Source organism: Haematobia irritans, chromosome 5 (assembly GCF_050003625.1).
Source record: "Haematobia irritans isolate KBUSLIRL chromosome 5, ASM5000362v1, whole genome shotgun sequence".
Classification (NCBI taxonomy): domain Eukaryota; kingdom Metazoa; phylum Arthropoda; class Insecta; order Diptera; family Muscidae; genus Haematobia; species Haematobia irritans.
Window position 1 is genome coordinate 130981750 of NC_134401.1, and position 16672 is coordinate 130998421.

A 16672-nucleotide genomic window follows, 5' to 3' on the forward strand; every position below is an offset into this window, starting at 1 on the left:
TTACCTTTGGGAGAAAAAGAATTTATGTTCAAGTGTAGAAATATCAAAGTAAATATTGATTTTTGTATAAGAAATAAATTGCCAAGGCATTGTGTAAAAAGGACTCGTTAAAATGGAGTTACAAGGCCTTGCGATGGGGCATTGATCATAAACTTTTACTTCCAATTAAAATATCCACAACATTGCTTCGAGTCGTTAAAAGATTAAATAGAGTCCATACCTGAAAGACCAAGAATTCTTAGGAATGTAAGTTTGCTGGTCTAACTCCTGCTGTTGGAAGTGTTGCCAGTGTATCATGGCAAATCATAACAAACACCCAATCCAGAATCCAATTACACGCTTCTTTTATTGCTGAGTATCGGTGTCTTTGGCGAATATCCTAATTTATCCCTGTTTAAAAGCTGGGCCAAGTTTCCGAACATCGCTTCCCCGACATGGTGGGCTATTCATGGTCTCTCCCTTACCGGTAGGACCATGAAGTCTTGAGAATGTAAGATCGGTGGTGTTGCCAGTATTGGGAGTTAGAGCCAGAATCTTCACACTCTTATTTTATTCCAGAACTCGATGTCTTTGAAGAATTCCAGAACTCGGTGCCTTTGAAGATTGTCCAAATTTATTTCCCATCCCTGTTCAAAAGCTTGGTCCGGGAACATCTCTTCTTCCACATGGTGGGCTCTTCATGGTCTTCGCCTTATCGGAAATACCATGAAGTCTTAGAAATGTAAGTTTGTTGGTCTCGCCAATGTTGCCAGGATTGGGAGGTACAAAAACCATCGAAGTGTCACTAACAGGTTGGCTGATAAGTCCCCGGTCTAACAAAGAAAAACACCTTTTTTTTGTCAAAATTCGTTTTTTTATTCAACATAGTTCCCTTCAAGAGCGATAAAACGATTATAACGACCTTCCAATTTTTTGATACCATTTTGGTAGTACTCCTTCGGTTTTGTCTCAAAATAGGCCTCAGTTTCGGCGATCACCTCTTCATTGCAGCCAAATTTTTTCCCTGCGAGCATCCTTTTGAGGTCTGAGAACAAGAAAAAGTCGCTGGGGGCCAGATCTGGAGAATACGGTGGGTGGGGAAGCAATTCGAAGCCCAATTCATGAAGTTTTGCCATCGTTCTCAAAGACTTGTGGCACGGTGCGTTGTCTTGGTGGAAGAACACTTTTTTTCTTCTTCATATGGGGCCGTTTTGCCACGATTTCGACCTTCAAACACTCCAATAACGCCATATAATAATCACTGTTGATGGTTTTTCTCGTCTCAAGATAATCGATAAAAATTATTCCATGCGTATCCCAAAAAACAGAGGCCATTACTTTGCCAGCGGCCTTTCCACGCTTCGGAGACGATTCACCGGTCGCTGTCCACTCAGCCGTATGTCGATTGGACTCAGGAGTGTAGTGATGGAGCCATGTTTCATCCATTGTCACATATCGACGGAAAAACTCGGGTGTATTACGAGTTAACAGCTGCAAACACCGCTCAGAATCATCAACACGTTGTTGTTTGTGGTCAAATGTGAGCTCGCGCGGCACCCATTTTGCACAGAGCTTCCGCATATCCAAATATTTATGAATGGTATGACCAACACGTTCCTTTGATATCTTTAAGGCCTCTTCTATCTCGATCAACTTCATTTTACGGTCATTCAAAACCATTTTGTGGATTTTTTGATGTTTTCGTCGGTAACCACCTCTTTCGGGCTTCCACTGCGTTCACCGTCCTCCGTGCTCATTTCACCACGCTTGAATTTTGCATACCAATCAATTATTGTTGATTTCCCTAGGGCAGAGTCCGGAAACTCATTATCAAGCCAAGTTTTTGCTTCCACAGTATTTTTTCCCTTCAGAAAACAGTATTTTATCAAAACACGAAATTCCTTTTTTTTCCATTTTTTTCACAATAACAAAAGTTGCTTCACAAAAGACGCTCTATATCACAAACTAATTGACTTATAGACGTCAAATTTTGACACGAATCATTTGAAGGTTGGTACTATATAAAAATAATATGCATTTAATACTAGCGACGCCATCTATGTGTCAGACCGGGGACTTATCAGCCAACCTGTTATCTCATCACGGCTAACGTACACCTAAGCTAGAATCTTCACACTCCACAAACTCGGCGTCTTTGAAAAATATCCTAATTTATTTCCAATCTCTGTTTAAAAGCTAGACCGAGTCGCGAAACATCTCTTCACCAACATGGTGGGCTCGTCATGGTATTTCCCTTACTATCTCATGACGATTGACTTACACCTGAACCAGAATCTACACCTTCTTCTTTTATTCCTGAAACTCGGTGTCTTTGACGAATAGCCTAATTTATTTCCAATCTCTGTTTAAAAGCTTTGTCAAGTCCGGAAGCATCTCTTCACCGACATGGTGGACTCTTAATGGCATTTCCCTTACCGGAAAGACCATGAAGTTTTCGGACTGTAAGCTCGCTGGTCTTGCCAGTGTTGTCATTATTGGGAAGTAGAAGAAGGAAGACGGTTTACGTACACCCAAGCCACAGTTTTCTTTCATTCCAGAAACTCGGTGTCTTTGAAGAATATCCTAATTTATTTCCAATACCGGTTTAAAAGCTGGGCCAAGTTCTGCAGCATATCTTCTCCGACATGGTGGGCTCTTCATGGTATTTCCCATGAAGTCTTTGAAGTCTTTGAAATGTACGTTCGCTGGTCTTGCCAGTATTGGGAGGTAGAAAAAAAGGATTAAAGTCTCCCTATATCATGACGGCTGACATACACCTACATACTCTTCTTTTATTCCAGAAACCAATCCCTGTTTAAAATCTGGGCCAAGTTCTGAAACATCTCTTCCCCAACCAGGTGGACTCAAGATATTTCAAAAGCAGAGGAGTTATATAGGTAGCGTGGCCAGATCTCTTCCTTCTCAAAGCTTGCCCTACTAACACCATCATCCTCTGCTTCTATTCGGTACAGAAGTGCTATCATCCTTTCGACGGCCCTTATGACAGTTCTCCCATAAAATTTTTGTCGCTCTTCCGAAAGTTGCACTGCTCATAATCGTTTTATGTGTTCTCCGTGCCTATACATCCAATATATCTGATAATTGGAACCAATAAAGAATACTGATGAGAATCCGAAACTGTTGATGGAACCACGTAACATGACAAGCCGCCAAAGGGTAATACGCGAGACGGCGGGTGAAAGGATTGCTGCTGCAACAATCCATGATGAGATGCCCATAGCTGCAGAGTGTGATATTCTGATACCAGTAAGATGGTCATGAGAGATTTGGAACCCCAGAACAGATACCGGAAAAAATAGCTCCGACACCGATGGATCGAAAATGGGTCGAGCACCCAGGCACCGATATCCTATTCCGATTACCGAACCACAGCACAAACCTGTAGGCAGAAGTGCGTGTCATAGGTTAGGTGGCAGCCCGATGTATCAGGTTCACTTCGACTATTCAGTCCATTGTGATACCACAGTGGTGAACTTCTCTCTTATCGCTGAGTGCTGCCCGATTCCATGTTAAGCTTAATGACAAGGGACCTCCTTTTTATAGCCGAGTCCGAACGGCGTTTCACATTGCAGTGAATTCACGTAGAGAAGCTTTGAAACCCTCAGAAATGTAAGCAGCATTACTGAGGTGGAATAATCCACTGCTGAAAAACTTTTTGTAGTTCGGTCGAAACAGGAATCGAACCCACGACCTTGTGTATGCAACCATTGCCCCATCGTGGCTCCATAACGAAATGTTTTAAATGTCTCGAGGTCTCCAAAAGGCAATAGCAGGCATTACGAATCGATCACGAACCGTATTGGAATGCAAAAGCATGATCAACGAATACTCGGAATACGGCATGATCCGCATCATATCGTTGTCCGACTATGCCAGAATAAGAGCAAACGTAAAGGCAACTAAACTGGCGATAAAAGCTAGGACACATAGGGATGTCAACTTAGAGAACACAAAGCCAATAGAGGCAATGCGTGCCGAGTTGGTTGAATGGGCACTGGAGGCGATGCGGACCAATGCAACGGCCGGAAGGGCAACGAAAATACTATGGGGTGACCCAGACAAGAAAAAGACTGAAGAACTAGTCAAGAAGAGTAGGACCACAGTTAGGTGGGCTGTGGGAATAATGACCGGGAACCTAGAAGTGAGATAACATCTGCGGCGAATAGGAGCAGCAGAGGATAGTGCATACAGGGCGTGTTTTGAGGATGGCGTAACTTTGGAACACTACATTTGCCACTGCCCGGCCTATACTAGGCAAACAGTTAACCATATCGATGAAGACGGACCAGGTTGCAAGGTCCGGCGTGGAAACAGGGACTGAAAACAAATTAGGGAATTCGTTAGGGTCACAGAGTTCCTGGAATAAAAGAAGGGTAAGGGAGCCACCGTGGTGCAATTGTTAGAATGCGCGCCTTGCATTCAAAGAGTCGTGGGTTCAACCTCAGTTTCGACTCGAACACCAAAAATTGTTCAGCGGTGGATTATATACTCTCAATAGTGCGACATTGTGACATCTCTGAGTGTGTCAAAGCCGTTCGGGCACGGCTATAAAAAGTAGGTCCCTTGTCATTGAACCAAAACATAGAATCGGTCAGAACTCAGTGCTAAGATTGAATAGTCTAAGTGAGCCTGAAAATATCGGACTGCCACTATATCTAACCTAACATACCCAATATTTAGCTAAGATCGTAAATATCAGGGTGGTCGATATTGAATGCAACAAAGTAAAGCGCTCCCCGCTCGTATTCGTCGACCGGAGGTTAAAAGATATGCCGAATATTATCGGAAAAACAACCTAAAGACAGGATTGAAGCCCTGGACAGACAAATATTTCGGCAGCGATCTATGGACTCTACACCATCGTACTCATCACCAAGAATGGCTTAAAAAGGTAGTTGCTCGCTTCATTTCTACCGCACAATGGTCTGCAAAATTTCTGGACATTTGCGCCTGGGGCATTTGCACCGTGGTGCAATGTTTAACATGCCTGCCTTGCATACAAAGGGACATGGGTTCAATCCCAGTTTCGACCCAACACTACAACGTTTTTCAGCTTTTATCTCCTCTCATTAAAGCAGGTGACATTTCTGAATGTTTCAAAGCTTCTGTAAGTGTTTGACCGCAATGTGAAACACCGTTCGGTCTCAGCTATAAAAAAATAGGTTCCTTGTCATTGAACTAAACATAAACTCGGGCAGAACTCAGTGATAAGAGAGAAGTTCACCACTGTGGTATCACAATGGAGTGAATAGTCTAAGTCTAAGCCTGAAAATATCGGACTGTCACTATACCTAACCTAACCATGGAAAGAAGAAACTAGGGCTCACAACAATCCAAATAATGAGTTAGGTGTATGTCAGCCAACTTAAGACCAGGCAACCTGAATCCTGATTTTAGTCTAACCTAACCGAAAGTTTGTAGAGTCTGCAGAGTTATCGTCAAATCCCACCAGCCGGATAAATTGGCATGCTCAACTTCATTAATCGAAGATTTCAATCAATTGAATCATAGGTTAGGTTAGGTGGCAGCCCGATGTATCAGACTCACTTAGACTATTCAGTCCATTGTGATACCACATTGGTGAACTTCTCTCTTGAATCATTGACAATCTCCAATATTCATGCATGTTATCCAATTACGGCGTTTTAATAAGTTCAAATTCTAACGACATGTAACATATGTGTCAATTAACTTTCATCAACGTTCTCAACCGCTTCAAGATGCACAGATTAGGTTTTCTAGGAAATTCTACAAATAAACCAAAAAAATCAATAATAACCCACAACCTCTCTTTCCAGCATCTAATTAAATGAAACCACATTGCTAATTATGTTTACCAAATGTGACCATCTAATACCTGGACTATTCGCATTTTTTGCCCTTAGGATATTTACTATCATTATCACTCAGTTGCTTATGCAGCACTCTTTTCGATTTCAACGAATTCATTCATTCATGACCATTCATTAGGACGTTTTATTTTTTTTTTTTTTGTTTTACAAAGATTTTCCCTTTTAAATCCTTTCTAATTGCACTTTGATTCGGATTTGTTACGAATGAAATTCTTTTACCCTTTACTTTCAATTCCAGTTTAAAGGACTCTTTCATATCCGGTTTTCTTTGCTTCCTTCATATTTGTTGTTTTGTTTTTCTTTTCGTCTTCTTTTACAGAAATTCCATGTCCATCATTTACAATGTTAATTAGTCTCATTTACAGCTAAATTTGTAAAATAGTTTTTGTGGCGTTATTTTTGTTTGTTTCACTCATTTTCCGTTCTTGTTTTTTTTTTTTCATCTCATTTTCGTAGTGTCCTTTATCCTTTGAAATCACTCTGGCATATTTACTTTATTTTCGTTTAGATGTGTTTGTTTTTTTTTTCTTCTATTTTTCTGGCTATTAATGGTATTTGTTTTTCAGTTTTTTTTTTCGCTAAATCATTTTTCCAATTGTTTTAAATTTGCTTGAAGTCATTGAGAACTCAGCACTTAATTGTGCCATGAATTTGATGTCAAGGCAAATATGCAACATTGATTTTCGGGCAGACCACAAAACAAGCAAATGAAATTGAATTTTTTTCAGCTTGATCACTGTTAACGACAATGAATCTCATCAACAACAGAACGGAAGATTTGTTTTTTTGCAGAAAAAGTGAAAGGATTAGCTATGAAAGTAGAAAAACATATCAAAATGGGGCGTAGTATGGCCAGATGAAGATTGGGAAATTTTATAAAGGAGTTTAGAGGGCTTAAACTACAGAAACCGCTAGATAACAATAAGTTAAAATCGCCTCTGAATGTAAAATTGGAAGACCAATCTATATTATGTAAAACTTGAAGACAAGTTACGTAAAACTTGAGGACAAGTTCTGTGTTTAGTTCAATAGCAAAGGGGTCCGAAAGGCGTTTCATATATCTCCAAAAAATTGTAACACTCCCTGAGAAATGTCTCCAGAGAGTGATCGAGGTTTCGAATATCAACACGATAATAGGAAAGCAAGTATTTGAAATATTTTTCAGTATGATGCGCTATCTTAATTAACCAGACAAGACACTCCACGAACTAAAAACCCAATGAATTTTGCTCCTCCAAGACCTCCGGAGGTGAAATCTGGGGATCGGTTTAAATGGGGGTTATATAACAGGTTGGCTGATAAGTCCCCGGTCTGACACATAGATGGCGTCGCTAGTATTAAATTCATATTATTTTTAAATAGTACCAAACTTCAAATTATTCGTGTCAAAATTTGACGTCTGTAAGTCAATTAGTTTGTGAGATAGAGCATCCTTTGTGAAGCAACTTTTGTTATTGTGAAAAAAAATGGAAAAAAAAGGAATTTCGTGTTTTGATAAAATACTGTTTTCTGAAAGGAAAAAATATGGTGGAAGCAAAAACATGGCTTGATAATGAGTTTCCGGGCTCTGCCCCAGGGAAATCAATAATAATTGATTGGTATGCCAAATTCAAACGTGGTGAAATGAGCACGGAGGACGGTGAACGCAGTGGACGCCCGAAAGAGGTGGTTACCGACGAAAACATCAAAAAATCCACAAAATGATTTTTAATGACCGTAAAATGTAGTTGATCGAAATAGCAGAGACCTTAAAGATATCAAAGGAACGTATTGGTCATATCATTCATCAATATTTGGATATGCGGAAGCTCTGTGCAAAATGGATGCCGCGCGAGCTCACATTTTACCAAAAACAACAACGTGTTGATGATTCTGAGCGGTGTTTGCAGCTGTTAACTCGTAATACACCCGAGTTTTTCCGTCGATATGTGACAATGGATGAAACATGGCTGCATCATTACACTCCTGAGTCCAATCGACAGTCGGCTGAGTGGACAGCGACCGGTGAACCGTCTCCGAAGCTTGGAAAGACTCAAAAGTCCGCTGGCAAAGTAATGGCCTCTGTTTTTTGGGATGCGCATGGAATAATTTTTATCGATTATCTTGAGAAGGGAAAAACCATCAACAGTGACTATTATATGGTGTTATTGGAGCGTTTGGAGATCGAAATCGCGGCAAAACGGCCCCATATGAAGAAGAAAAAAGTGTTGTTCCACCAAGATAACGCACCGTGCCTCAAGTCATTGAGAACGATGGCAAAACTTCATGAATTGGGCTTCGAATTGCTTCCCCACCCACCGTATTCTCCAGATCTGGCCCCCAGCGACGTTTTCTTGTTCTCAGGCCTCAAAAGGATGCTCGCAGGGAATAAAATTTGGCTGCAATGAAGAGGTGATCGCCGAACCTGAGGCCTATTTTGAGGCAAAACCGAAGGAGTACTACCAAAATGGTATCAAAAAATTGAAAGGTTGTTATAATCGTTGTATCGCTCTTGAAGGGAACTATGTTGAATAATAAAAACGAATTTTGACAAAAACATGTGTTTTTCTTTGTTAGACCGGGGACTTATCAGCCAACCTGTTAGGATCATTCATTCATTGTTATGGAGACTGTGGCATAATGGTATGGTGGTAAGATTTTGTCAATTCTAGAATATGTCCATTGCTATCTGTCATCGTATATGATTAGAAATTTTCCTGCATAAGTTTCTGAATTATTGGATCATCTTACGGCAGTCCAATAATGATTCTATTGGCGAGTGACGGAGTTATTACCATATTTTAGAAAATTTCCAACATACGTTCATGATTATTCCAAACATTTCTAATAAAAGCTTCACGTAGGTTAGGTTAGGTGGCAGCCCGATGTATCAGGCTCACTTAGACTATTCAGTCCATTGTGATACCACATTGGTGAACTTCTCTCTTATCACTGAGTGCTGCCCGATTCCATGTTAAGCTCAATGACCAGGGACCTGCTTTTTATAGCCGAGTCCGAACGGCGTTCCACATTGCAGTAAAACCACTTAGAGAAGCTTTGAAACCCTCAGAAATGTCACCAGCATTACTGAGGTGGGATAATCCTCCGCTGAAAAACATTTTGGTGTTCGGTCGAAGCAGGAATCGAACCCACGACCTTGTGTATGCAAGGCGGGCATGCTAACCATTGCACCACGGTGGCTCCTAAGCTTTACTTAAATTAGTATCACTGCTATCCAAGAAGTTCACCTTGTTTCTGTTCTTCTATTGAAGAGTTGGGTACCACAAATACTAACAATAGAGCCGGCTTAATTATTATAATTAAGCAGAAAAATCTCTTGGCGCGCTGAGAATGGGAATACAAGAGCTAGTACATCCGAATTATGTTTCAGTCTTAAACAATTACTGTTGGACCTGATAAGTGATACTCTTCAGTCAGTTTCTTTAAGCTTCTAATTTACAACCATTCTTCCCCTAGAGTCCAAAAGATTATATTCCGGGAAACGACCAAAAGATACATAAAAGTACACTAAAACAAGTATATACGGCCGTAAGTTCGGCCAGGACAAATCTTATATACCCTCCACCGTGGGTTGCATAGAAACTTGTACTAAAGACTGTCATCCACAATCGAACTACTTGGGTTGCGGTAATACTTGCTGATGGCAAGGTATCTTTAAACTTCGTAACACCGTCTTCTCAATTGTAAGTTAGTCCATACGGGGTATATATTAAACAAAACAAGTAAGGAAAGTCTAAAGGAAAGTCTAAAGTCGGGCGAAATGAAGGAAAATTTGAGTCTTTTTTACAAGTTTTCGACTTAGCAGTGACGAAATTTGAATATTTTGGCCATTTTTGCCCAAATCGGAAAAACATATATATGGAAGCTATATCGAACTCTGAACCGATTTTAGCCAAATTTAGCGCGCATACTTATTATGCTAATTCTACTCTCTATACAAAATTTCACGTAAATCGGACTACAACTTTGAGCTCTGTGGTCATATGACGGAAAATCGGGCGAAAGATTTATATGGGAGCTATATCTAAATCTGAACCGATTTCAACAAAATTTAGCACACTTGACTACACTACTAATTGTACTCCTAATTCAAAATTTCAACAAAATTGGGCTAAAACTCTTGCTACTGGGGCCATATAAGTCCATATCGGGCGAAAGATATATATGTGAGCTATATCTAAATCTGAACCGATTTCAATAAAATTTGGCACATAACTATAGTACTAATTGTTTTCCTTGTGCAAAATTGCAAGAAAATTAGAGTAAAACTCTTGCTACTGGGGCCATATAAGTCCATATCGGGCGAAAGATATATATGTGAGCTATATCTAAATCTGAACCGATTTCAATCAAATTTAACACTCTTGACTTTAGTACCAAATGTACTCCTAGTGCAAAATTTAAACCAAATTGGGCTAAAACTCTGGCTTCTGGGCCATATAAGTCAATATCGGGCGAAAGATATATATGGGAGCTCTATCTAAATCTGAACCGATTTCTTCCACAATCAATAGGATTCTATCCTGAGCCAAAACACATACTTGTGCCAAATTTGAAGTCGATTGGGCTATAACTGCGACCTAGACTTTGATTACAAAAATGTGTTCACGAACAGACGGACAGAGGGCCAGACGGACATCGCTATATCGACTCACAATGGACTGAATAGTCTAAGTGAGCCTGAATCTTAATCGGGCTGCCACTTTAACCTATATCGACTCAAGAGCCCACCCTGAGCATTTTTGCCAAAGACACCATATGTCTATCTCGTCTCCTTCTGGGTGTTGCAAACATATGCACTAACTTATAATACCCTGCTCCACAGTGTGGAGCAGTGTATAAAAAGGTAGGTAGGTAAGGTAGGTAAGTCTACAAATAATAACGAATCGATATGGACTTTTGCACGGTACGTAGAGAGCCAGAATTGCAATATGGGGGTCGCTTATATGTGGGCTATATACAATTATGAACTTGATATGGACCAATTTTTTGTGATTGGGGATCTATTTATCTGAGGGCTATATATAACTATAGACCGATATGGACCTAGTTAGACATGGTTGTTAACGGCCATATACTAGCACAATGTACCAAATTTCAACTGACTCGGATGAAATTTGCTCCTCCAAATGGCTCCAAAACCAAATTACGGGATCGGTTTATATGGGGGCTATATATGATTATGGACTGATATGGACCACTTTTGGCATGGTTGTTAAATATCAACCGAATCGGATGAATTTTGCTCTTCCAAGGGACTCCGGAGGTCAAATCGGGGGATCGGTTTATATGGGGGCTATATATAATTATGGACCGATGTGGACCAATTTTTGAATGGTTGTTAAAGATCATATGCTGACACCATGTACCTAATTTCACCCGGATCGGATGAAATTTGCTTCTCTTAGAGGCTCCGCAAGCCTAATCTGGGGATCGGTTTATATGGGGGCTATATGTAAGTATGGACCGTTGTGGACCCATTTTTGAATGGTTGTTAGAGACCATATACTAACACCATGTACAAAATTTCAGCCGGATCGGATGAAATTTGCTTCTCTTAGAGGCTCGGTAAGTCAAATCTGAGGGTCCGTTTATATGGGGGCTATACGTAAAAGTGGACCGATATGGCCCGTTTGCAATACCATCCGACCTACATAAATAACAACTACTTGTGCCAAGTATCAAGTCGATAGCATGTTTCGTTCGGAAGTTTGCGTGATTTCAACTGACGGACGGACGGACATGCTTAGATTGACTCAGAATTTCACCACGACCCAGAATATATATACTTTATGGGGTCTTAGAGAAATATTTCGATGTGTTACAAACGGAATGACAAAGTTAATATACCCCCATCCTATGATGGAGGGTATAAAAATAATAGTATTTTTCAATTGGATCAATTAATTTCGTGATAAAAAAAAAATTAAAAAAAAATTGTGCAAAAAACTAAACATTAATTAATTATATATTGCAACCAAGTATTTCAACATTTTCGATTATATTTTGCATTGAAAATATTTCTTATTCAATAAAAATTGTTTAATTATTTTCTTTTTTTTAATTTTGTAATTAATTGGGGTTTCAACTTTTTAATTGGAAATATTTTAGAAATATTTTTTCTGTGCAAACATTTCACTTTAAGGTTTCTTTTAATTTCATAACAGTGCATACACAGAAAAAATACCACCAAAATATTTCCAGTTAAACTTTTACTTGAATTTAAAAAAATATACAATAAAAATTTAATTGTTTCAACAAATTTTTAAATTGAAATAAAAATCAATCAAAAAAAATAATTGTATCAATTTTTTTTTTTAATTGGAACAATTAATTTTTTGATTGATACTATCATTTCAATGATTTAAGACATTTCAATAAAAAATAAATTTGATCAATTACTTTTGTGATTGAATACAAAAAATATTTCTTTTTCTCTGTATGACTGAACATAAGATGGCTTTTTCGTTTACAATTGTGGTTGGATTTTTTTTGTGGAATTTGTGAATATGAAAATATTTATATAGAAACTACAATAATTATTTCTACTAAATTTTCAATTATAATTTTAATTGCACTGGTTTTTTTTTTTTTTTGATTCAATCTCGAAATTAATTGATCCAATTAATATTCTAATTGAAATTGATTCAATCACAGAATTAATTTGAAATAAAAAATATTCTTGGTTAAAAAGTAATTGTTTTCTTGGCACTTTCATTTCATTTTTAATTGCTTCAATTAAAAATTTGATTGATTTTGGTAGAAAACTCATTTTTTTTATTTGAGACAATCCATTGAATAATTTTTTGTTATTTATTTATGTTATAATTATTTCGCCAGTCGAAGAAATATTTTTTTGCAATTGTTTAAGAGTTTCACTCGGAAAATATTTTCCAATTTTCCGCTTTCTGAAATACTTTTCTAATTAAATTATTTCGTATTTGAATAGTACGCACTAAGACCTATCCAATGGTGGTAGTTTCGTGTTGGAACCCCGAAGGGTTTTCGCACTGTGGCCTCATTTGTGTAAATTCACCCAAAAAATATTTTCCAATTTTCCGCTTTCTGAAACACTTTTCTAATGAAATTATTTCGAATTTGAATAGTACGCACTAAGACCTATCCAATGGTGGTAGTTTCGTTTTGGAACCCCGAAGGGTTTTCGCACTGTGGCCTCATTTGTGAAAATTGACCCGGAAAATATTTTTCAAATTTCCGCTTTCTGAAATACTTTTCTAATGAAATTATTTCGAATTTGAATAGTACGCACTAACTTTCTGAAATACTTTTCTAATGAAATTATTTCGAATTTGAATAGTACGCACTAACCCCTATCCAATGGTGGTAGTTTCGTTTTGGAACCCAGAACCGTTTTCGCACAGTGGCCCCGTTTCTGTAAATTCACTCGGAAAATATTTTTCAATTTCCCGCTTTCTGAAATACTTTTCTAATGAAATTATCTCGAATTTGAATAGTACGCACTAACCCCTATCCAATGGTGGTAGTTTCGTTTTGGAACCCCGAACGGTTTTCGCACAATGGTCCCTGTTTTGTTAAACAAAATTTTAATTTTGCCGGTTTCTAAGTTATTTTTGTGATGAAATTTGTTCAAATTAAGGATACTCAGGGCCGTCTTTAACGAATTCTATCAAATTCCACTTAAAAATTCTTAGCGTTTGCAAAAAAATGATATATTTGTAAAATTAAATTCGAATTTAAAATTACATTGAAGGTGCTGGTTTGTGTCTCGGCTAAGGCCTCTGCCGCAATTTTAAATTCGAATTTATCTTCACACACATTATCTCATTTATAGAACCTTCACTAAAGAAATATATATATATATATATATATATATATATATATATATATATATATATATATATATATATATATATATATATATATATATATATATATATATATATATATATATATATATATATATATATATATATATATATATATATATATATATATATATATATTATATATATATATATATATATATATATATATATATATATATATATGGGAGCTATATCTAAATCTGAACCGATTTCTTCCAAAATCAATAAGGTTCTATTCTGAGCCAAAACACATACTTGTACCAAATTTGAAGTCGATTGGACTAAAACTGCGACCTAGACTTTGATAACAAAATGTGTTCACGGACAGACGGACATGGCTGTATCGACTCAGGAGCCCACCTGAGCATTTTTGCCAAAGGCACCATGTGTCTATCTCGTCTCCTTCTGGGTGTTGAAAACATATGCACTAACTTATAATACCCTGTTCTACAGTGTGGCGCAGGGTATAAAAATATATATGTACAAAAATATATGGAGAAAACAAAATAAACAAAAACGATGTAAAAGATAAAAAATATTTTTTTTTTAGAAAAATATATAATAAAAATATTGCCGCTGGTAAGATTTGAACCAGAGTTCTTTATTTTTTTCATTTATAATAATAAAGAACATCTCAGGAAGTAGATAGAATGTCATGCCGTGGTGTCATATTAGGTGCATATCACAAACGTTTGAATAGACGTTTTGATGTATCGTATTCAATGGCTTTTGTGGCCGATTGTGCTAAGGCGTTCTGTTATGGTGCCCAGGCTCAACAGACCCGGTGGAAGTGAAGAAGTTTTCAATTTGTAAAAATTATGTATTAAGAAAATAAAAGTGTAACAAAAAATACTGATAAAAATAAAAAGTGAAATTGGAAAAAAAATAGAATTTTTTTTTTTAATTTCTTCTTCCAAATGATCTTCCCAGGCACAACTTCTAAAGTAATACAAAGGATCCCAAAAAAGAATTTTTCCGTGCTATGGCGAGCTCATGTTAAATTAATTGGAGATGATCCAAGATTGCACTACTTCCGGATCATAAATTCGGGATCCAAACTACTTTTTTGGAAGCTCTTTTTTGCGGGTTTATTAATGTATGACTTTAGATTTAATTCCACGATTACTAGTTCATCTTTAAAATTTCAAAATTCACTTCCTCTTTAACTTCACATATCTGTTAGGAATGGGGTTAGGGATTTTTCGAATCCAAGAAACATAAATGTAAAAGATTCTTAAGGCAATACTACTAAAAATAAAATAAAAACAATAAACATCTCTTAAATCCTTCATTTTACCGCCGGTATTTGCCTTTTTATACATATAAATTTTTAATGTCAAAAAAACTTAACAGATGTATTAAATATTTAATTTCCATACCTAAATTAGATGACTGTAAGATATATCCGAATTTTGTCAACTTGGTAAATATCCAAAATTTTACTTCAATAACCAATTAATAAAAACAAATGTTTTCACTCTGCACTATTTAAATTTTAATTGTTGCAAAATATTTATATTCGATTCATTCACTTTCAATTTCGTTAAATTTCACTTATGTGAAAATATTGTAATAGATCAATTTTTGGACAATGTTGTAACACAAACGAATTTTTATTATGTTTCAGTACACTTCACATATTAGTTTGTTTTCATATTTATTTCACTTTTAGTTTAATTTAAGAAAAAAATTCCAAATTTTTTTTTTATGAATTTCGGGCCTTTAATTTCAATAATTCATATCAGCAAGTAAACAAATACTGGCCAAACACTGGTAATAGGCCTTGTCGCAATCAGCTGTATTATTCTCACTACCTGGCTATCCAGAACATCACTTGAAATTTTTGATGAATTTTACAAGATTTAATTTGAAATATGTGATTTAGGTAAAAATCTTAAAGTATATCCAATTCACGTGTATTTGAAGGTAAGCTGATGCTTATATGTTTTTCAAGCCAAAGATTAACACTTTTGAATAGGATGTACTCCATATATTATTACTATTATTAGTACTGCATTTAAACCAATTTCTTTGAACAATTATCACACACACACACAGGTAGTTAATCCTTTTTGTAGTAATAAAAATTTCCTTGAAGATTGCTTGTATTATTGTATGGACTTCATTTAAATGACCAATTTCTTTATTTTGGTTTTCAACACAAATATTATTTTCTTTGTGTCATTGCTTTTAAAAGCATCAGTTGAACAAATATTTACGTTACGTTTTTCTTGGTTTGTTTTTATTTGGATATTCGTTGTTGTCGTCGTGATTTATAAACACTTTAATTTGAAACAATCGTAGTCGTCTTTATCATTCGATTCGATTAAAAGGAATTCACGTCCCGAATACCAACAACCATACGCTTGGGTTGTCAATCATAAACTGGTGGTTGTGTTATGTTGCATGGCATGTTTACCTTCATTGCGTGTTTGATTTGGATTGCTCTCAATTTCCTTCTTAGACTCTCGCTCTCTCTAGTCAGTTGGTGGCAAGCATCATTGTTGTTGTGTTGCTGAATATGTACGAAAAGAAACTCACCACTTGTGTTGTGGTTACATGTTGCCTTAGCACTAATGTTGCAAAGGATTTAAAGGTGGTTGTGTTTCGGAAACATTTTTTTGGAAGTGAATGTCCCCCTTTAGTTTCAGCAACAATGGTGAAGTGAATAATATCACATAATCTGTCAAGGGGTGAATATCATATAATCTATCAAGGGGCAAAAGAAAGGAAGGTATGGACATTGAATTTTTGACGCAAATTTGGAATATTAAAAAATTTTGCAATAAATTACACAAATTTTTCAAGTATTGAACAAAGTTGCGTTACAGTGAAACCTCTCAAAACTTGGACGCTATGAAAAGCGGACATCCCTCAAAAGTGGACAGTTGACGTGAAACGTGACGTGAGATATTAAAATTTACCACTCATAACTGGACACCCCCCAAATGTAGACAAACTTTAGGCCACCAT

At 36.8% G+C, this 16672-nt stretch overlaps 1 protein-coding gene across 1 annotated transcript in view; it reads right to left on the reverse strand.

Annotated features, from left to right (window-relative positions):
- Wnt5 (Wnt oncogene analog 5) overlaps positions 1-16021 on the reverse strand; it is a 533000-nt gene extending 516979 nt beyond the window's left edge. Inside the window, exon 1 of the mRNA XM_075310482.1 lies at positions 15079-16021. The gene's annotated coding sequence lies outside the window, so the exon portion shown is untranslated. The remainder of the gene's footprint in view (positions 1-15078) is intronic.
- Between the last annotated feature and the right edge of the window lie 651 nt (positions 16022-16672).